The 22,523-nt window shown below is 40.6% G+C and overlaps 1 protein-coding gene and 1 long non-coding RNA gene across 2 annotated transcripts in view; one reads left to right on the top strand and one right to left on the bottom strand.

The window, feature by feature from the left end:
* RASGEF1A (RasGEF domain family member 1A) overlaps window positions 1-22,523 on the top strand; it is a 651,322-nt gene that overhangs the window by 364,581 nt on the left and 264,218 nt on the right. The gene's annotated exons all lie outside the window — the stretch shown is intronic.
* On the bottom strand, window positions 1,813-13,183 carry LOC141105333 (uncharacterized). Its single transcript, XR_012235574.1, has 2 exons — window positions 13,106-13,183; window positions 1,813-2,131 (listed from the first exon to the last, which is right to left on the bottom strand). It is a non-coding gene; the product is annotated as an uncharacterized lncRNA (long non-coding RNA).

The following is a 22,523-nucleotide window of genomic DNA, read 5'->3' as shown; positions in this document are numbered from 1 at the left end:
GCTGCAGGCATGGTACAGGAGATGTCAAGATGTCAGAGGCTGCAGGCATGGTACAGGAGATGGTCAGAGACCGAGGTCATGATATTAAAGATGTTAAGAGAATGTAGACATGATACAGGAGATGGTCAGAGACTGCAGACATGATACAAGAGATGGTCAGAGACTGCGGACATGATACAAGAGATCAATGTAGCCTCACCAGTGCCCATCAAATGCAGCCTCACTGTGCCCATCCATGCAGCCTCACTGTGCCCATCCATGCAGCCTCACTGTGCCCATCCATGCAGCCTCACTGTGCCCATCATTGCCGCCTCACCATGCCCATCATTGCAGCCTCACATGCCCATCATTGCAGCCTCACCATGCCCATCATTGCAGCCTCACTGTGCCCATCATTGTCGCCTTACTGTGCCCATCATTGCTGCTTTACATGCCCTCATTGCAGCCTCACCATGCCCTCGTTGCAGCCTCACCATCATTGCAGCCTTACTGTGCCCATCATTGCCACCTTACTGTGCCCATCATTGCCGCCTCACTGTGCCCATCATTGCAGCCTCACCATGCCCATCATTGCAGTCTCACCATGCCCATCATTGCAGCCTCACATGCTCATCATTGCAGCCTCACCGTGCCCATCACTGTCACCTCACCATGCCCATCATTGCCACCTCACCGTGCCCATCATTGCCACCTCACCGTCCCCACTTGCCGCCTTACTGTGCCCTCATTGCAGCCTCCCTCACCATCATTGCCACCTTACTGTGCCCTCATTGCAGCCTCCCTCACATCATTGCTGCCTTACTGTGCCCTCATTGCAGCCTCCCTCACCATCATTGCAGCCTCCCTCACCGTCATCGCAGCCTTACTGTGCCAAACAATGTAGCCTCACCAGTCAGTGTGTGCATTACGCACAGCGGGCATCTCCTGCTCCTGCTGTGTCACAAAGCTCAGTGTTAAATGTTCGACCGAGCTATGACAAAACTCCCAGTCTAGGAGGAAGGCGGGACTTTTATCATAGCGCGGCTCGAACATTTAACACTGAGCTCCGTGACACAGCGGTCTCCCGCTGTGTGTTACAAGTAGGCAGGAGAAGCGCTGCAGCCACAGCATAGATTAAAGCGGCCCCAGGCCAGGCAGCCTACCGGGAAATGTCCCGATATCCCGGTAGGCCAGTCCAGCCCTGCTCAATATGTTTTATCCCCCAGACCTTTCACCATTTTTGTTACCGTCTCTGGACTCGTTCTATCTTATCAATATCTTTCTGTAAGTGAGGTCTCTAGAACTGGACACAGTATTCTAAATGAGGTTTCACTAGATCTTTATAGGGGAATCAGAACCTCCTTCCTCCAGCTGGTGATCCCTCTAGTGATGCATCCTAGAATTCTATTCACTTTTCCCACTGCCTGGTCACACTGCTTATTTTGGAATCATCTGAAATAAGTACCCTCAAATCTTTTTCTTCTGTAGTGCTTGCTAACACTGTACTCCCAATGTTGTACTCTCTCAGGGGATTCTTTTTCCTTAGGCGCATTATTTTACATTTAAAAACATTGAACCGCAGTCTCCACTGCTTTGACCAATCTTACAGCAATGTCATATGTCGTCCATTGAGAGCACAGTGCGCATGCGCTGATGACGTCACTGGCTGCTACACATGTAAATGTCTTCTAAACTGTGCACATTTAGGAGATATTTACTGTAGCTACAGGTGTTTTGGATCAGAACAAAAGTCTAATATTTTTATATCTACCCCTGATCAGATCGAGTATAAAGCATGCGTGCTTCAAGTAAACTCACACTGAGACTGCTTAGTTCAGAGTCAAATTACTTTCTGTTTTAATTTCCTATTTTCCAGACTTTTATACAATTTTCGTTAAAGTTTAAGATACATCAATAAGACTAGCGCATGCAAACCACAAAGCAACCACGAATATAAAAATACATATAGTGACAGAATATTGGCTTTAGCTGGGTGCCCATTTCAGGAAGTAGCTTTTGGTCTTGCAGCGGCGTTCTTCTTCTGAAATGTTGGTGTTAAACTTTAAGTGTATCCTTAGAAGAGGTGAGATTCTTCTGTTAACTGTCCTGTTAACTCTTCAGTTCCACAGCAGCAAGGGAGGGATAAGCTAAGCTTTGCAAAATATCAGAATATGTTTTAAGGTTGATATATGTTAGATATTTAAAGCATGTACTCATATGTACATTGGAATAGACATTTCATGATTCCCTTAATCACATCCATTACACAGGTAATCATTACTATAGGCTTAACTGTAGGTACAAGATAAAAAGTAGGTTTACTACTGCTTTATTTATTAATCCACTGGCTCCTCCACTGAAAGGGAATAAAAACGTACATAGTGTTTTACCTTATCAACCATTGTACTTTATTAAGATAAATAAAAAAATTGCACTCACAAAATTTGTGCACTAAATAAAGCCGTGCACCACCATAAAGTCGCTAAAACCATTAAGGTACATACCCCCTTTAAGACCTCAGTTATTAAGATTACTGCTGTCCCCATTGTTAGTGACCAAAAGGCAATAATTGGAGGCATCCCAAGGAGGTATACTAGACCCCTTAAAGGGAAATGCACATAGTGACCTATTTGCAAAAAATAGGTCAATATATTGAGGTGAGCACACAGTGTGAATGGTGGTTGAACTCACTGGGGATGAGAAGGAGCAAAAGAAGACACTGCATATATAATCTTTATATTTGAAAGGATTATCTGTAACCTCCCTGGTGGTATGATTATGTCAGATTTTTGCATCTCAAAGCGGTAAAATTATTTTGCATAGAAATTTGGCGTTTTATATTGTAGGCCTGTGTATCTTAGCAATAACACACTTAAATCTCTCCAAACAAGAGTCTAGTAGATAGCCCAGGTATGATAAAGTTTGAAACACAAAACCATAAATTATAATATACTAAATAAATATAAATAATAAATATAAATAAATATAAATAATTATAAAAAAATAATAATATAATAATAATAAAATTAATGTCCCCACGATTCACTATCGCTCAATTCTGCAAGTGTTCTAATTTACTATCGATGTTTTCTAGCTGGTCTAAAACCACTTTTGATGTAAAGGGACACTTTTTGGTTGCTATGGACGATCTCCAGTTTCTCCAGGCAGAAAGAACAGTATATATCATATAAAACTGCATGCAGGGCATTGGACAAAGCACTGGGGACAAAAGGGATGTAAAATGATTTCATACAGTACTGTATTCTATAAGATTAAAGTGTACTGTATGTGTTATGATTTTTAAATTTTTTGAATTTGCCGCCGGGCTCCACCCCCGTGCGTTGCGACGCTCACAGGGAACGGAGCCCGGCACACAGAGGCATCGGGCAGAGGACAGAGCCCACGCACAGAACAGGGGGAAATCGCAGGATCCTGGGGACAAGGTAAGTATACTGCATCAGGATTCTGCAATGCAATCCCGAGTGTGGGTACTGGTACTGAAATTTAACCCCGAGCCACACTCGGGAAAACCGCCAGGGAGGTTAAGGACTTTTTGGTGTGTATTATCACATGGGTTATTGGTGTTGATGATATATAACAGAGTGGCTAAGTGGTTAGCACTTCCCCCTAGCAGCACTATGATCGTTGGATCGAATCCCAACCATGGCATTACCTGTCTGGAGTTTGCATGTTCTCCTTGTGCCTGTGTGGGTTTCCTCCTGAGCTCCAAAGACATGCTGGTAGGTTAATTGGTTCCTGATTAAATTAACCCCAATTATGTGTATGTGAGTTAGGGACCTTAAATTATAAGCTCCTTGAGGGAAGCCTCCAAATATCCAGCTGTTCTGCTAGGCCAAACTTTGATACTGACAAAGCCTGCTCAAATCATACTGTCTCCTGCACACTCCTATTGGCGGGTTAGGCTGCCCGTCATTGTGATGGGTCAACAGAATGTGGGAGGAGGAAGACGGTAGGAGGTCATGATAAGCTTCAACATTACCAAAAGTTCCTAAGCTTTGCCTTTCGGAATAGCAGGGGATTCACCTGCAGGTGTTCCTGCAACTTATAACCTATTTCTTTTCTTTTGGATGACAGATTCTCTTTAAATCTAGCTAACACAGGATTTTACCAGAATGACACAGTTGTACTTGAACATACCTTTAGTAGTCTCCTAAAGCACCACAAAAACAATTTTTTATAGAACAATATATATATTTATTATCCCAAAAGTCTGTGCCTCAGACCATCCCTTTTGTATCTTACTATTGCCATTATGGACAATTATATGAATAACAGACCGATAGCAAGGCACAAAGGACCAGGCCAAAGCACTGATAAAGTCTGAATTTTGGGTACTTGCTGATATGATGATGAGGAAAAAAAAGATCTTGCTGTAGAGGAATTATGTCAGTGGTAGCGAGTTCTAACCTTCCAGTCCACACCGTTTATAAGCCCTGATAAAGGGGTTGTGCTTTAGCACCCAAAACACTTTTTTTTTTCGTTTTTTTTTTTTTATGTTAAGAAGTAGAAATACCTGTAATTGTGGTACGGATGGCATAAGGTTCAGCCACCTGCTGCTCTGGGATGTCTACCTCACACATCCCAGGAGGCAGTGTTTTAGGTAGGGCAAAATATTGGGGTGTTTAGGACCTAGCAGAGAACCCAGCAGTATGTCTGTGTGGGCAGGATACGGGGCCTTTTTACTCTTCTTCTTCCTCTGGACTACCTGATGTATGAACTCGTAGGCAGGGCCGCATTCATGTGGCATCAATATTATGGTGGTGCTCCAACCCAGAAGCAAGCCATACACCGCGGTGTATTATAACCTGAAGCTGTGGCTCCCAGTCCCATGATACATACACCTGCTCAGGATGCAACATTTTGAAGGAGACACCACAGAACTGTGTCCCATTCCACCAGTCCAGCTTGACACTGCTACATATCTCCCAGTGACAGAACAGGGTCCCACCGGGCACCAGCACGGACCCCATGTGCACACATAATTAACTCTTTTCTGTTCGATACCATATGGCTAGGTCCCTAGGTTCCCCAGTTGCCATTCAGGAGGTAGGCTATAAAGCGCTCCCCTCACTATACATGAGACCCGTCACCCCTGCTGCTACAGCTCTCCCACTGTCTGGCTGTTTCAAAAGCTTTACCGGAAATTCTCAGCATAACCGTTCCAAAACAAAGTGCACAGTCTTTTTCCTGAACTAAACCCTAACTCGGGTTTGTGTCTGCCCCAGCGTACCTGCACAGGCAAAAGTCCATATACAGCAGAGTCCACAGTGGCAGATCTCCAAAGCTGGTGTTCTTCAGAGAAGACTGCAGGTCCCAGCAATTCCCCTACATGTTGAAGGTTCCTAGTGGCAAGTGAGGCTCTCTTTTAGCTGCAAGTGCAGCAGCTCTGTCATCTGGCTGGAGATTATCATGCTGTGTCTTGTTTGTGTCTTCTCCCCCATGCAGACTGTCTGTCTGGGCAGAGCCCTCCCCTCTTTTATTATCAGCACAGGGAGAGAGGCAGAGCTCAGTAGAAAGTGCAGGAAACAGATTAAATGTTTCCCTCCAAGTTGGGGCAGCAGTCTTACTAACCAACATTTCAACCTGCTTACAAGTTTGTTGCATTGGCACATTGTATTGTAGTCCTATGTGAGAATGTACCAAAGAGCATGATTGTGACAGTCTTACAGGGAGACTACAGAGGGCAAGCATAGCTAGTGTGTTTTCATTTCATGAAATCCTTTCATAGCCACATTATGATTAATACTGCCTGTACCCTATGCAGATTTTAATAGCTTGCCTTATTCTTCCCAGTGCCAAACAATCGGTTGAATAGGTACCACGTGAGTGCCTGGATATACTCATCCATAGGCATTGCGGTGCTAAGAGACCATGGCCCAATATAACATTCACTCCCTCATTAGATCCATTAGGAACATAATGATGCAATAATCCTGTTTAGAAATAACATGTCTTCAGCCTGTCCAATCCGCTGGCTTTGATTTCTGAATCCCTTTTGATCTTGCTTGCTGTGATAAGGAAGCTCTCAGGGGATTTATTCTACATGTCTACCCAGCAGTCTTCCCTTAATAAGATAAAATGTGTGGTAATTGAGAACTGCATGTAATTAGCATACAGTAAATAGTCTGCTTTAGGTCATCTTCGTCTGTCTCAGTCATTTCTGTGTTTCTGCTGTGCCTGGGTCCTAGGAATTATAAATCGGCATCTTTATTTGACCAGAATTTAAAAAAAAATCATATTTGCTGGCTTGCAACCATCAAAACCACTAAACATCACTGTTTATTAAAAAAATAAATAAAATCAAGCACTAAATAAAAAAATGAGATCAGCAGCTGTAGGTGTGGGAAAGAGCTCTCTCAGTTTGGAAAAATTTGATAAAATGCCTGCATGCTATGTTTAACAACCTCCAATACTCTTTAACACCCAGCCAGATGCAATTTTTCTTAATAAATTACACACATCCTGGAGAAGTACACAAAGAGGAACATTTTTAAAGGAGCTGTATGACCTTACCATGGTTATATTGCCGTGTTTTTTTTATTAGTAGTAGTTTTGCATGTGCTTTACAAATGTGCTTAGCTGGATTCAGGATTCTAAAGCCAGCAGACCACTGCTCTTTTGCACAGAAGGACAGAAGTAACAAAAAAATAGAAAACATTTTGGCCACATGATCTTTTTAAAGTCATATACCCTGTATTACCTAAAGTATTGGGACGCCTGCCTTTACACGCACATGAACTTTAATGACATCCCAGTCTTAGTCCGTAGGGTTCAATATTGGGTTGAGGCCCACCCTTTGCAGCTATAACAGCTTCAACTCTTCTGGGAAGGCTGTCCACAAGGTTTAGGAGTGTGTCTATGAGAATGTTTGACCATTCTTCCAGAAGCGCATTTGTGAGGTCAGGCACTGATGTTGGGTGAGAAAGCCTGGCTCGCAGTCTCCACTCTAATTCATCCTAAAAGGCTCTTATCTGGTTGATGTCAGGACTCTGTGCAGGCCAGTCAAGTTCTTCCGCCCCAAACTCGCTCATCCATGTCTTTATGGGCCTTGCTTTGTGCATTGGTCCAAACCATTTGGTGGAGGGGGGATTTTGGTGTGGGGTTGTTTTTCAGGGGTTGGGCTTGGCCCCTTAGTTCCAGTGAAGGGAACTCTTAAGGCGTCAGCAAACCAGGACATTTTGGACAATTTTATGCTCCCAACTTTGTGCGAACAGTTTGGGGATTACCCTTTCCGGTTCCAACATGACTGTGCACCAGTGCACAAACAAGGTCCAAAAAGACATGGAGTTTGGAGTGAAGGAACTTGATCGGCTTGTACAGAGTCCTGACCTCAACCCGATAGAACACCTGTGGATGAATTAGAGTGGAGACTGCAAGCCAGGCCTTCTCATCCACATCAGTGCGTGACCTCACACATGTGCTTCTGGAAGAATGGTCAAACATTCCCATAGCACACTCCTAAACCTTGTGGACAGCCTTCCCAGAAGAGTTGAAGCTGTTATAGCTGCAAAAGGTGGGCCAGCTCAATACTGAACCCTACGGACTAAGACTGGGATGCCATTAAAGTTAATGTGCGTGTAAAGGCAGGCGTCCCAATACTTTTGGAAATATAGTGTATCTGGACTCTCCCTTGATCACAGAGTTCTCCCTACTGACATTCTCTGATTAGACAAAGTGTTGATTATGACTTTGCTACACCACCTTTCAACTACATCCAATCAGAGATCGCTTTGCATTCATTAAGGAAAATGCAGGGTATTCTCTGAATCGCACCCACAACCTGTAAGATAGCAAGGATCACTGTGGTAGCGGTGGCTACTACAATGATTCCCCACAGAGATCAGTCAGGTATGAAAAATGCATACTTTCAATGGACCAAGCTTGACCAATGAAACCATGCAAAAAATAAACCTTTCTGGAATTCAGATTTACATATTCAAATAGTAATTTTATTTAAGCAAATGTATACATCAGGTTTAAATGTGAACAACTGTGGGTGAATAAGAGACTCTCATAGGGTAGAGAACATAAAGATCATGGTTCCAAAGAAGGACTAAATTCCAAAAGATTGACAGTTGGGAACTATGATGATGTTACAGAAATCCTTGGTAGTCTCTCATCAGAGTCTCTTGTGAGCTAAACATCTGTCACATACCTTGAGAGATGAAACAGGTGGACTTTCTTACTTTTCCAGCTCAAGCTCTCCTGATAAAGTAACTGTGAGCAGCGAGGCATTGGATGGGCAGAAAGGGGCCTGAGATGTGGAAATGACAGTACCAAGTTTAGATCCCTTGTCTGGGACAACAGTGCATTTGGGAAATAGTTTGGCAGCATAAACTAAAGTACAGCCAGGCACCATGACACAGCTGTAGAAAAAGGTAAGTTCATGACACAGGTAGACAGACTGATACCAAAAAGAAGCAGAACCGGAGAGAGAGTTAAGAGGCAGGCCAGGATCGATAATGGACAGACAACACGTTTAATACGTGTGCAGTGGTCTCCAAACTGCGGCCCGGCGGCCGGATGCGGCCCCTTGCTTGCTTTTATCTGGCCCTTGGGGTACTATTTCCATCCACTGATACCAACAATGGGACATAATTCCCCCCACTGACACCAATGAATGGGCAGAATTCCTCCCTATGACACCCACAATGGGGCAGAATTCCTTCCTATGACACCCAGGATGGGGCACAATTCCACCCAATGACACCAAAAATGGGACCCAATGACACCAATGATAGAGCACAATTCCTCCCACTGACACCAACGATGGGATGCTATTCCTCCCACTGACACCAGAGAGAGATGTAGCATTGTTTATTCCAGCTGATGTCAGGACTTTTTCAACTCCCAATGGCCACAGTCCCGCCCCCTTAAGTCTAAAGGACAGTAAACTGGCCCTTTGTTTAGAAAGTTTGGAGACCCCTGCCATCGTGCATTGATTTGCGGTGGTCATAATGTTGTTTTTTCACAGTGATCAACAGTGGGGATGAGTGAATGTGTCTGGGTTCAGTTTGTAGAGTGTCCATTAAATTCATTTGGAAGTCTGAAAATTGCAAACCTAAAACCAAACCCCATTAAAATTTATGGGAGCAATCTAAAAGATCAATTCTGGTCATTGCCATGTCTAACATGCAAGAGATTGTCAAAAGGGGCATGGGGAGCTGGGTACTGCCAAGGAGAACATGTACTAATACAAAAAAAATGCTGTACAGCAGGGAGAGCGTCCATCTTTTAATGCAACTTAAAGGTGACATGAGAAAAACATTAACTTTTTCATATACCTGTTTGGGAGATATCTTTAAGTTGTATGCAGTGTTATGGAACAGTACATTTTCCACAGACAGTATGGAATCTGGAATCACACATTTTGGATGTGTAATTGATGTTTTTAACTTTTACATTATTGTTTGGATTAAATACAGCCAAGGCACCCCAATCTGTTTCACCTCAACTTGGAAAAAAAAAGTTTTTTTTTTAATATTTTTGGACAGTGGAAGTAGGAGTTACAACAGATCTAAAAGCTAAAGCAATGTTGAGACTTACAAAAAATAAAGTTAAAGCCCTCAAATTTGTATAAATTGGCCAGTGGCACAACAGTGTAATAATATACCTTTTGAACTTCTTTTTTCACAGTAACATACAGTATTGTCTTGAACGTATAATAAAATGTCAAAACAAAGTACACAAAATACTTCAAAACCACAGCGCCACATTCCCCGAATCCACTCCTATCCCTATATCACATTAATCTGAACGCCACTGAAGTCTGTGGGAGCAGGATTAAAAAAAGGATGAAAAATTATTTCAATTAATTACAATAAATAAAAACACACAAAAAAAACTGATTGCATAATATCGTATATATCACATACCTAAATCATCAGTCCTGCATCATTGTTTTGATAGAGTTCACCTGTGTGTAGTGAAAATATTTCAAGTAAAGCTGGCCAGACATGGATCCAAATTTGGCTGGTTCAGCAGAGAAGGCAGAGCAGGCTGACTGTATCCAAGTCGATCCATCGATCAATTGAATACAACCAGCCTGCCACATTTTTTAAATGCAATTACTGCTGGCGACTATAGCCGCTAACAATAATCAATGTGTTCTGCCAGCCGGGAAGGCTCCCTATGCCCCCCCCCACAACACAATAGCACTGCGGGAGGGATTCCCCTTATCAACACTGACTGTGTTGACGGAGGAATCAAGTGATTTTCTTTTCTTCCACCCGTGGTCGAATGAAAGAAAATAGAATCATCTATGGGATGCTTAACTGTATAAATAGTGTAGCTGTGATAAATACATGTGTCTCTGGAAGGTCCAACTTCAGTATAATGGCATAACATATACAGTGCATTATAAAGACAAACAGTCTAAGCACCTCTATAAAAAGGTGATTGAAAAGCTTAGTTCAGGGGCAATTGTCTCTTTGCCAACCCCACTAGATCTTATCTGGATGCTTTGCTAACAATTTACCAGACCAGTTATTTTGTTTTGAGTGCACTGCAATGTTGTGTCAAAAGACAAAGATCTAAAGTGAAATGTAATCCTTCACTTTGAACTTTACCTTTTCATTTTATTACATGAAAATCAAACGTATGTGACTTTTTTTTAATCAGCAGACTTTGACAGTTGTATTTTGCATATGTCTGAATCTGTGCTAATTATGTAAAAGTTGCATTGGAAAGAATTACAGGAAAATACCTTTGTACAAAAGTGTAACCAGGCTGTCCACCAAAAGTGAGTTTCCATTCAAGCAGACTAATGAGAGAAAGTATCAAGAGACATACGAGAACTCTACAGGGCGCAGTGGCTGAGATCTGAGAGACTAGGCATATAGCAACTATTGCTTCACCGATCACAGCTTTATGGGAGAGTGGCAAAAGAAAGTCACTGTGATATATTTATTATTTTGCTTACAGCTTGCAACAAGCAAGACTATGTAGTCAGCTAGAAGACGATCTCCATAGTCTAACCCAGACCAAAATAGAGTTTTTCGGACATCAGACCAAATACTGCATGTTATAAGAAGCACACCATCCCCACTTTGAAGCATGGTGATGGCAGCATCATGCTGTGGGTATGATTCTCAGCAGCAAGCCCTGGAAGGCTTGTGAGGGTAAAATGCAGAAGCAAAATACAGGAACATTTTAGAGGACAACATGGTCTATTCTGCAATAAACGTGAGGCTAGGGAGAGGATTTGTTTTTTTTTTTGCGTAAGAAAAGACAAAAGAAACGACAAAAGAATGGCTTGAAAACAATGTCAGAGTCAATGGAATGAGTCAGAGGCCAGATTTCCATCCAATAGAGAATTTGTGGGTGGACTCATGATCCCAGTGAAACCTGACAGAGCTGAAGAATTATTGTAAAATAGAATAGGGAAAAGTGCATGCAAACCTAATGACCTATTCACCCAGACTCAGTGATGTAATTGCTGCCAAAGGTGCTTCCAGTAAATACTGGCTTGAAGACTTAAGCTGGCCATAAATGGGTCAGAATTTGGCTGGTTCACCCAGATGAGTTTTGATCCATGTATGGTCAAGCCGGTTGTACAAAAATCAATCTACAGTATCTATTGATCGTTTTGTGTACAAGCAGTCTGTCGGGTTTTACCAGCATGATCAGTGGCGCCAGCTATAGCCAATAACACTGATCATTGTATTATGATGGCGGGGAAGAGTCCCTGCTATCAGAGTACAATACCACAGCAGGAAGAAATTGGCTAATTTTTTTTTTTGTTTGTTTTGTTCAACCTGCTGGTTGAATGTAAAAAAATTGAATCATGTATGGCCTGTATAAAGAACCCAGTTATTATGTGGTATAAATTTAAATTTATAATTGTGCAGTGCTCTGGAAAAAAAACTTTATCTACAAGATAAATCTTTATATGCAAAAAAAAAAAATTTAAAAAATCACAAAATGAAATAAAAGAATACATCATTTTATAATCCATCAAAATATCCCATGAAAAAAAAAATATGTGCAAGCTTAATATCAATACATTTTTTGAGATTGCATAAGGAGCGCAGGGATGTTTTTTGTGTTTTTTTATTATTATGTGTTGTAAATAATTAAAAATCACTTTGAGAGATTGATTTTTCTTTTTGCATGAAAGAGCTTGTTTCTCTTGAACAGTAAAAAAAAAAAAACTAAATTATATCCAATGTGACTTATTGTTCTATAGCAATAAAACACAACAAGAAAGTGAATACTCTTTATAGTCAGTGTGAGTGTATATAAATACAGTATATAAAAAGAACATAAGGAAAGTCATTTGTTACTATAGATTTCTTTTGTCTAAATTTCACTCATTTGATTTGCTTGATAATATTGTTCTGATAAGGAGCAGCAGATTTGTCACAAATCCTTAGAATCTACCTCATTCCATTCTGGGAAATCCTGCCTCGCTAATGAATATCCTGCATATCACAAACGCATTGTTGAAATATTTCTTTTCTTGGGGGTATTAAAAGGTGGAAGCTATATTTTGCATTGCAGCTCTTTCCTGTCAATACACACCCCACCTGCATCACTGCAGGGAGCCACAAATATGTTAGGATATAGACGTCTGTATGAGAACCACAGCATGGAAGATTTTCATTACACGTTCAAGAAATATTTTGTGTTTTATAGAAACCATTTGTCCTGGTTTGTAAAACTCATCTGGCATCGTATTCCTTGCAAGCTTGGACTGAAAGCTTTACAAAGAAATGTTTCCTACAAATTCTAATACAAGAACATACTGTATATGGACCATACATATGTATATGGGTCATTAAAACTTAAGAAAAGAAAATTCCGATCACCAGCCTGGAATTGTTGTCCATGGTGACTAATGAAAATTTGGGTTATTCTTCTTTAAAATAAAATGTTGTGCTCATATTCTTTCCTGCAGATGTAATAAGGCAGATCATTCACAACCTGTGACTTCCCCTTCATAGCATTAAACAGATAACAAAAGGTTTACATCATTGACTGGGTACAGGTATTGGGAATTCTTTAAGTGGGGACACCAGTTCTGGTGACAGCTGTCAAAGAGGAGAATTACCATGCTCATTTTGGCTAGGGGGAAAAGAATAAGTACACATACTTAAATACTTACCTTATTTTTCTGTCTGTGCTAGCCAGCACTCTGCTTCTTGATCCTTCCTCTCAGATTGTAAGCTCTAATGAGGAGGACTCTCTGATTGCTACTGTAATAACCACTTCCCCTTCCTGACCAGAGCACTTTTTGCGATACGGTGCTATAAACAAAAAAAGAGAAAAAAAAAATTTTTTTTTACTTTTTGCTGTAATAAATATCCCTCCCAAAAAAAATAAAAAAAGAAACAAATTTTTTCCTCAGTTTAGGCCGATATGTATTCTTCTACATATTTTTGGTAAAAAAATAAAATCGCAATAATCGTATATTGATTGGTTCGGGCAAAAGTTATAGCGTCTTCAAAATAGGGGATAGATTTATGGCATTTTTATTATTATATTTTTTTTATTAGTAATGGCGGCGATCTGCAATTTTTATCATGACTGCAGCATTATGGCAGACACATCGGACACTTTTGACACCATTTTGGGACCATTGTCATTTATACAGCGATCAGTGCTATAAAAATGCACTGATTACTGTATAAATGACACTGGCAGGGAGGGGGTTAAACACTAGGGGGCGATCAAGGGGTTAAGTGTGTCCTAGGGAGTGATTCTAACTGTGGGGGGGATGGGCTACCTAGGTCATGACAGCAGCGATCACTGCTCCCGATGACAGGGAGCAGTAGATCTGTTATGTCACAAGGCAGAACGGGGAAATGCCTTGTTTACATAGTCATCTCCCCATTCTGCCACTCTGTGACACGATCGCGGGACACCGAGTCCGCGGGACCCACAGGTATGGTCACGGAGCACGCGGCGGGCGCGCACCCACAATGTCGTGTCTAAGGCTCCATTCACACTAGCGCGTTTTTTGATGCATTTTGCATTTTGCAGAAATGCATGGGAATTTTTTAACATGGGTTCCTATGGAACATGTTCACATCAATGCCTTTTTGTACCTCTGCATTTTTGGAAAGGGTCAGGGACTTTTTTCATGCAAAATGCAGCGTTTTGCATGTAATAGAATTCAATGGACCAGCATCAAAAACGCAAGTGCACCGTTTTTGCAGCGTTTTTGCAGCGTTTTTACAGCGTTTTTGCAGCGTTTTTGATGCATTTTTGGCGTTTTTTTTTTTAAACTGTAAAAAAAAACGCAAAATGCAAAACGCGGCAAAAACGCCATAAAAACGTTGTAAAAACGCTACAAAAACGCTGCTCAAAAACGTGGCAAGCATGACAAAAAAAACTCCAAAAACTCCAAAGCGACATGCATAGGTGTGAATCGAGCCTTTAAGGGGACATACCTGTACGCCCATTTGCGCAGCCATGCCATTGTGCTGATGTATATCTTCATGCGCTGGTCAGCAAGCAGTTAAAGTGTATTGTAGTTGTACTGTCTGCCCTTATTTTGTAAGGCTGGGTTCACACCTATGCGAATTAGATGTGGCTTTCCCCACATCCAATTCGCATAGCAGGAGAATGTGGGCACGGTGGCTGCATATTATGGGCACAGAGGCCGCATATAATGGGCACAGTTGGCTGCATTTGCTGGGCACCGTTGGCTGCATATGATGGGTAACGTGGCTACATATGATGAGCACAGTTGGCTGCATATGATGGGCAGATTGACTGCATATGATGGGCACAGTTGGCTGCATATGATGGGCAGAGTGACTGCATATGATGGGCACAGTTGGCTGCATATGATGGGCACAGTTGGCTGCATATGATGGGCACAGTTGGCTGCATATGATGGGCACAGTTGGCTGCATTTGCTGGGCACAGTGGCTGCATATGATGTTTTTGTTTCAGTATTTTTTTGAATTTTTCAGTTCGTTTGCTCCCCCCAAAAATTTTGAGCACCAACCACCACTGATTCTCCTATTGAAACCATTGATGGGACACTGATGCTGGGCCATTTTTTACTCCCATTGTCCACAGTCCAGAAAGCCTGAACTACAGTAAACTGGCCCTATGCTTAGAAAGTTTGGAGACCCCTGTTCTAAGGTTCGGCAAATATGTCTTATATAAAGCAAGATCAAAGCTATAGAACAGGGGACCACAGTAAAAAAAAAATGTTACTTTTTAAATTTATGGAACAAAATTTGTGGTTTTTAAACTTTTTTTTTGTAATCTGTAATTCTGTATCAGAAAGAGGAGGGAGGAGTGCTGCAACCTACAGATAATTAGGGCCTGATCACACTTTGCAGTAAAATGCATATTCTTTACTGCATTAAAATACAATTCAAGCAAAATTCACATTTATTAATATTAGGCTGGTTAAGTCTATGCATATTTAGCCATACCTCCCAACTGTCCCTGATTTCGAGGGATTGGCCCTCGCTTGGAACAAAGTCTCTCTTTGCTCCTCATTTGTCCCTCATTTTGATCTGATCTATATAGTTGTATATAAAATGCACTTTTTATATTTCAAAAAGTGTTTTACAGTGCTAAAACTTTCACCCAATTTCTAAAATGCTGCATTTGTAAATTTGTAAAAGCAAATCTAAAGGAATAGTAGTGGTAAAAAGAAACACTTGTGGGTTGGACCCATCATTTTTTTTTTGTACAATTTTCCTTTAAGGGGGAGTGGCAGGGGGTTTGTCCTATGCCTACATACGTTTGCTAATAGGTGTTCCTCCTTCCCATTTCAGAAGGTTGGGATATATGATTTAGCATTGAATGAAAAAGCACAAAAACACCTGTTTGTTTTGTCCCTTTATCAGTCTGTGCATATATACATTTGTAAAGCATCTAACCATGAAAATTCTCCACACTGAATGTTTTTCTTTTACTTTGCCTAATGAAAGAACAAAAATGCATGAAATTGAATTGCACAAAAATACATTTAAACATGTATAAGCACATGCAGGAATGCATGACAAAAAATGTTACTAATATATCAAAAAGAGGCACGCTATAAAACAGTGATAATCAAAATGTATAAATCAAAAAATCAAACCAAATAAAATTTGGTATTACAGTGACAACATGAATACCATATAATTATAATCTATTGGGTAACACCTGTGTACAACACAATCCAAGTGCAAATACACCAAAATAGTGAAAAAGTTTGAATATAAAGGTCATGAAAATGTAAAGCAATCCACTTCGGAAGTGTTCAGATGAAAGCAGTGAACATCTATTCACCATTTAGGTCTCCAAAATCATGACACCACCACCTTGGTAAAGATGTAGGCTTAGAAAATGTAATGGACCCTCTAATCTAAGAGAGGTCAGATGAACATGTGGCCAAACACCCTGGCCAGGGTATTCCCAAAACTCTCCTACAAGATCCACTCAGGAGTAAGGATATGGACTGTACTTCTCATCTCAATGGCATCCGTTCCACAAAATGTAAAACCTTTCTAAGACCCCTTTCACACCAAGGCGTTTTTGCAGCGTTTTAGCACTAAAAATAACGCTATTAAAACGCTTATAAAACGCTCCCTATGCATCTCAATGGACCCTTTCACACTGAGGCGTTGCGCTGGCGGGGCGTTGAGAAAAGTCCTGCAAGCAGCATCTTTGGAGCAGCTTTTGGGCATTGAAAAAAGCTCTTCAAAAACGCCCTTCTCCATGGAAATGAATTGCAAACGCTGTAAAAACGCCTGAATAGCGCCTATAATCTGCCCTGAACTGTAGAAAAGTCACATGATCTCACAAAAAGGTAATCATGCAAGCAGAAAAGAGAGCATCTACAACAACAGGACTGAAATTGTGGGAGGGTCAGAATGATTAAACAGACCATCAAAGTGGCAAAAAAAAATTAAAGTGCCAAAAAAAGAATTAATCCCAGAAAAATGAAGATTTGAAGTAAAACAAGACACTGCTTGTTTTACATGATCTCACAAAGGATAAACATGCAAGCAGAAAGATAGCATCAATAACACATGCTTCAATAACGCTTGAAAAACGCTGTTAAAACGCCTGCAGCGTTGCTTTAATTTTACCGCTAGCGCCCCTAAAATGCGGTAATAATGCTAAGGCGTTTTAGGGCGTTTTTGAAGCGCCTTGGTGTGAAAGGGGTCTTAATGTTTTAATAAAAATAAAGGTTGCACTTACATTTCAAAAGTAGCATGAATCACATAGTAAAAATTGCCGGCCGGTTTATAGCAAAGAAGCATCCCGCACTTCCTGGAACATGCGATGACATCAGCACGCTGCTCCGCCCTACATGTTTTGTCACACGCAAGTTTTTTTGTTTAATCTGTAATTCTATATCAGGAAGTACACAGAGGAGACAGGAGCTCTGTAACCTACAGATAATTAGGGCCTGATCACATTTGTCCATATTCTTGCAGTAAAATACATATTCTTTACTGCAGTAAAATACAATCCAAGCAGAGTTCCCACTTATTAATATTAGGCTGGTTAAGTCTATGCAGTGCAGCAGCTTATTGCACTTTTAAAAAATAGGATATTTATGGTTTTCTTTGCATATTTAACATTGAATGAAAAAGCAAAAAAAGCCTGTTTGTTTTGTTCCTTTATTAATCTGTGCATATATACATTTGTAAAGCATCTAACCATGAAAATTCTCCACACTGAATGTTTTTCTTTTACTTTGCCTAATGAAAGGACAAAAATACATACAATTGAATTGCACAAAAGCACATTTAAACATGTATAAGCACATGCAGGGATGCATGACAAAAATGTTACTGCATACACATACTGTAATTTGCTACACACAGATGCATTTAGCTGTATGCAAGCCCTTTTGCTCCCTTTGGTAACTTTAAAGGGTCATATGATCAGCCTGGAGTCAATTTTTTTTTTTAAATCGCATCTGCTTTTATTATGTTATATATTTTACTGTTACTAGTGTGGTTGTGTGTGTATATATAATATATAACAAGGCTTTAATGACAAGGCTGTCATGCCTTGTTTATATATAAAATTTGTACAGTAAACAGAACCAAAGGCAAAGGCATTTTGGATGGAGTAAGGGACAGTTTTATCCCCTGTCAGTTTTTTTTTTGTCCTATAGTGGAGACTTCCCTACACTTCCTGTTTCATAGCTATAACAGGAAGTGAGAGGTAATCCCTCTAAAATGAGGGAATTCCAGGTTGTCCCCAGGGTCACTGGAATTAGTATCCCCGTTGGTTGATTTCTCCACTATTACTGTTTGGAGAACAACACAAAAATTGGGATTTTCTTTTCCTTTCTCTTTCAGTGAATAAAAAGTGAACAGAACAAATATAGAGGGTGAATCTCCCTAACAGGTGGCACAGACAGCAATAAAAATCCGACAGCTGTTATAATCCCTCTCCACCTTATCCAAAACTGAAAAAAAAAGTTTTCTCTTTAGTTATGCTTTAATGCAGGGGTCTCAAACTGGCAGCCCTCCAGCTGTTGCTAAACTACAAGTCCCATAAGGCATTGCAAGGCTCACAGTTACAAGCATGACTCCCACAGGCAGAGGCATGATGGGACTTGACATGATAGTTTTGCAACAGCTGGAGGGCCACCAGTTTGAGACCCCTGCTTTAATGCATGACAAAGAATTTCCAAAGCAATATGGGTTAGCTAAAGTGTCAGCACATCAATAGCTAACTTTCTGTTGCCTTGTTTTGGCTGATTAAATCACGTGCAAAGTAGACTGAGGATATTGTGAAAATGAGTTCCAGCTGTGGGAAGTGTTACATATTTTGCCTATTTTTACCCAATGTTCTTTTTCAGTCCTAACTATAGTAAATAATGAAAAGAAAATATGTACAAACTGCTGTACATCCCCTTTAAAGATTATCTTCATATCATTATTTTCACCATTTTGTTCTTTTACATTTAAAATTCTCTTTGTATTTAATTTGCACCGGTAATGAAACACCATTTATACATGTTCTGCAGACCTTTGCTACTTGGGCCATAGGGACTGTGAACATTTTTACCAATGTATGCGTGCATGTGAATAAGGCAAATTTATTGCAAAAGGCCTTTAATAGGTTGTAGAAATAGGAAGAGATAGCCTTGCTGCTGCACACCTCGCCCGGCCCGAGTTGTTAGCAGGTAAAAGCAGCCTCAGCTCGATTATCCAAGCCACACCCTGGCTTGGCATGGCTTAGATTAATTGAGCTGCTTTTACCTGCTAACCGCTGGGGTTGAGCGATGTGTGCAGCAGCAAGGCTATCTCTTCCTATTTCTACAGCATGCTTTGGGTCTGGATCAGTGTCGGCTGGTGCTCCATTATTTGGGGGGGCTGCAAACAAACCCTCCCCCACCCGCTCACCAGCATTGCAATGTGTGCGAGTGCGCAGGCGGCTTCACCGGCTTCCCCCCCCCAGGCCAATCCGGTCGCTTCTCCTCTCAGCCAATCTGGTCTTAGGACCCGCTTCCTGTCCTGATTGGGCAGGAGGAGAAGCAGGAAGACAATAGCGAATGTTGATTCGCTAAAGTCACAAGAGCCTCAGGCTCTAATCATGTGCTACAAAAAAAAAAAACCTTGTCGAAATCTATGCGCCTGGCGCCCCGCATAGAAATTGGGGGCCGGCACATAGAGATTGGGGGGGGGGCAGCTCCCTTGCCGCTGGTCTGGATGAACCTTTTCCCAGCCTGCACCCTCGCTGGTCAGTGACATCCAATTTATCAGACCTTGTTACCCTGAGGGGGGATAAAAACAGAAGCTGATAAATCACCAGTATAAATATAAATGATTTTGACATAATGATTTTACTAGCAATTGTAAATTCATAGTCTTTGCTTCCAGTGATTATTAAATATAATTTCTTATGATTCATTTAATTCATCAATTTCTTATGATTCAGGATAACTGATTGAAATATCATGGAATGACATTAAGTACAGCATGTACTTGCATTAAGCCAAAGGCAGAGTAAATATGTTCTTTATTGCAAAGTTAATGTTTATTGGAGCAGTCTGCTATGCAGTGTCAGGTCACGTATGTGTCAGCTCTAATTTACTTATTTGGTATGAATTGAAATACATTGTTGTTTGACAGCGGCTGTCTGTACAATCACAGGATGCCACTGCTCAGTATGAAGCCGTATCATGGAATGTAAACAAATGGCGTGCATCCCTCTTATACTGGCACTTAAACCGTGTGAATGTTATGCTAAAAATAGGAAGTCTATCTAATTTTAGAGGATAACTCATTTTTACGAAGGTCAAAGGCTCTATACCTGCAGTTAAAGTAATTATAATAACTTCTTAATGATACCTTGTATGCGGAGGATTCCATTTTACATCTCACCAGTCTGAGCGTTTCCCTATGCTTAGGGCGTGACACACCTTCTAAAGCCATTACTTGCCCTTGCCCAAGCATTCGTGTCTATGCCAAGTGGTAAATTAAATATACTTTCATCCGAAGGCGTTCCTAATTTATGGGCCCTCCTCCCATTACTTGGCACCTGAGATTTTTCTTACTGAGTAAGGCAGGCCATACATGGGTCGAATTTTGAAAGAATTTTCTTTCGAAAATCTTATCTAAGAATTTTCGTTCGTATTTCACACCATTAGTGGGCTTCAGCAACAGCCGATTTTCATGCGGCTATCGAATTTGAGACATGTTGGAAATTTTTTTTTAAAATGAAAGATTTTCTAATCTATGATTGGAGAATCGTGCGAGAAATGTAATCGAAAAAGAAATGCGTATGTGCAAGAGAAGAAAATTCCCAGCCACGAAAATTCTTTTCTGTAGCAACATGAAGTGAAATTGAAGGCTTGGTTGGCCGAATTTCAAAATCAATGGTGGCGCCATCAGATCACAAAACGTAGGAATTTTCTGATTTTCAAAAGAAAATTCTTTGGAAATTCTACCATGTATGGCCAGCCTAACAGGTTCCATTACCACTGGTGGCCAATAACTATTACTGTCACCTGTTCGTAGCTGTTCCTTATGTACTCCTTTTATTTTCACCCCTTTTAAACCGATAGTCAATAGACTCTCCCCATTAAAAGTCCTGTACATTTTGTGGCCATTAGAAATGACAATACCCACCTTTATCAATGTAAATTGTCCAAAAATTATTTACTTTAAGGTCATCACAGAGGACAAGGGGGTACTCTTTACGTCTAGAGGTAAAGAGATTTCATCGCCAAATACAGAAAAGTTGTGAAAATATGGAAAATATGGAATAGACTCAAGAGCTGGTTCTGGCCATCTCAGTAGTGCTTTTAAAAAGGCCTGAAATCTTTCTTAAAGTGGAGGTCCGCCGAAAAAAAAATATTAAAAGCCAGCAGCTACAAATACTGCAGCTGCTGACTTTTAATATATGGACACTTACCTGTCCAGGGAGCCCGCGATGCCGCCGCCATCCTCAGTAAGGAAATAAGGAAGTGAAGCCATGCGGAATTGGGGAGGAATCCAAAAAGTGGAAGTTCCATTTTTGGGTGGAACTCCACTTTAAATGTACATAATATAACTGGGTGCTGACATGTATAGGTAAAGTTGATATAGGGAATATCCGATTGCCTCTCGGGGGATCTGGAAATAATTTTTTCCCCTGCTCGAGCAAATTGGATCATGCTTTGCTGGGTTTTTGCCTTCCTCTGGATCAACTGTGGGTATAGGATTGTGTATATGGGATTGTGTGATTTTTTATTTTTTTGGCGGCGATTTTTTTTGTTTTCCTTTTTTCAACCATACTAACTGTGTAACTATATGTAATTATGTTTGCTTTACATTAGCCAAAGCTGCAAAAGCTTTGTCAAAGCTTGCTGTTTACACTGCTCTTATACAAGCTGAAGCCCATGTGAAGCCCATGTGAAGCTTGGTCAGAAAAGTGCACTTATTACATAGGTGGTCAGTGGAGAAGTGCCCGCTTACTTGGTCAGCGAGGTGCCCTTGTTAAATTGGTTGTCAGCGAAGAAGTTTCTAGTTACTAGGTAAGTTAACTGCCCTGGTTTCATTGGCATTTATTGGAGAAGTGCCCCTATTATATTGGTAGTTAGTGGTGACATACGGTAACTTGCTCAGTAAAGTGCCCACTTAGGAGATGGAGCTAAAGAAAAACTGATGCCTTCAGGTAGTTTTACACATAATTTACTTACATTTAATTTACTAAATGCAAACAGGCTGTTCATTTTGCAAAGGAATTTTCATGTTGCAACAGAATTTTTCCTTAGCTTAGTGAATGTGGCACAAATCACATGCAAGGAAAAGAAAAAACAATATTTTTTCATGCTCTTGATTAGGTGATGAAAGCTAACAGTGCTTCATATTATTCACTAAATTAAGAGAACATTGAGTGAACTATCTTTTTACATTTAGTAAATCAACCAAATTTTATCATACAGGGATACATTTTATGGCTTTTTTATTTTCTTTTGTATAGCAAAAGCTATTTTAATTTTTTTGCGTATAGGGAAACCTAGGGAAATTCATTGTTTAGACAGTTGTCCCCAGAACAGGGGTTATCATTGGAAGACATCAAAGACTAAAATAAAGGTTTGCCTAGACATACACTAT

This window comes from Aquarana catesbeiana, linkage group LG08 (genome assembly GCF_042186555.1).
Source record: "Aquarana catesbeiana isolate 2022-GZ linkage group LG08, ASM4218655v1, whole genome shotgun sequence".
Lineage (NCBI taxonomy): Eukaryota > Metazoa > Chordata > Amphibia > Anura > Ranidae > Aquarana > Aquarana catesbeiana.
The sequence above is the reverse complement of the archived record's forward strand: the minus strand, read 5'-3'. Positions and strand labels throughout refer to the sequence as shown.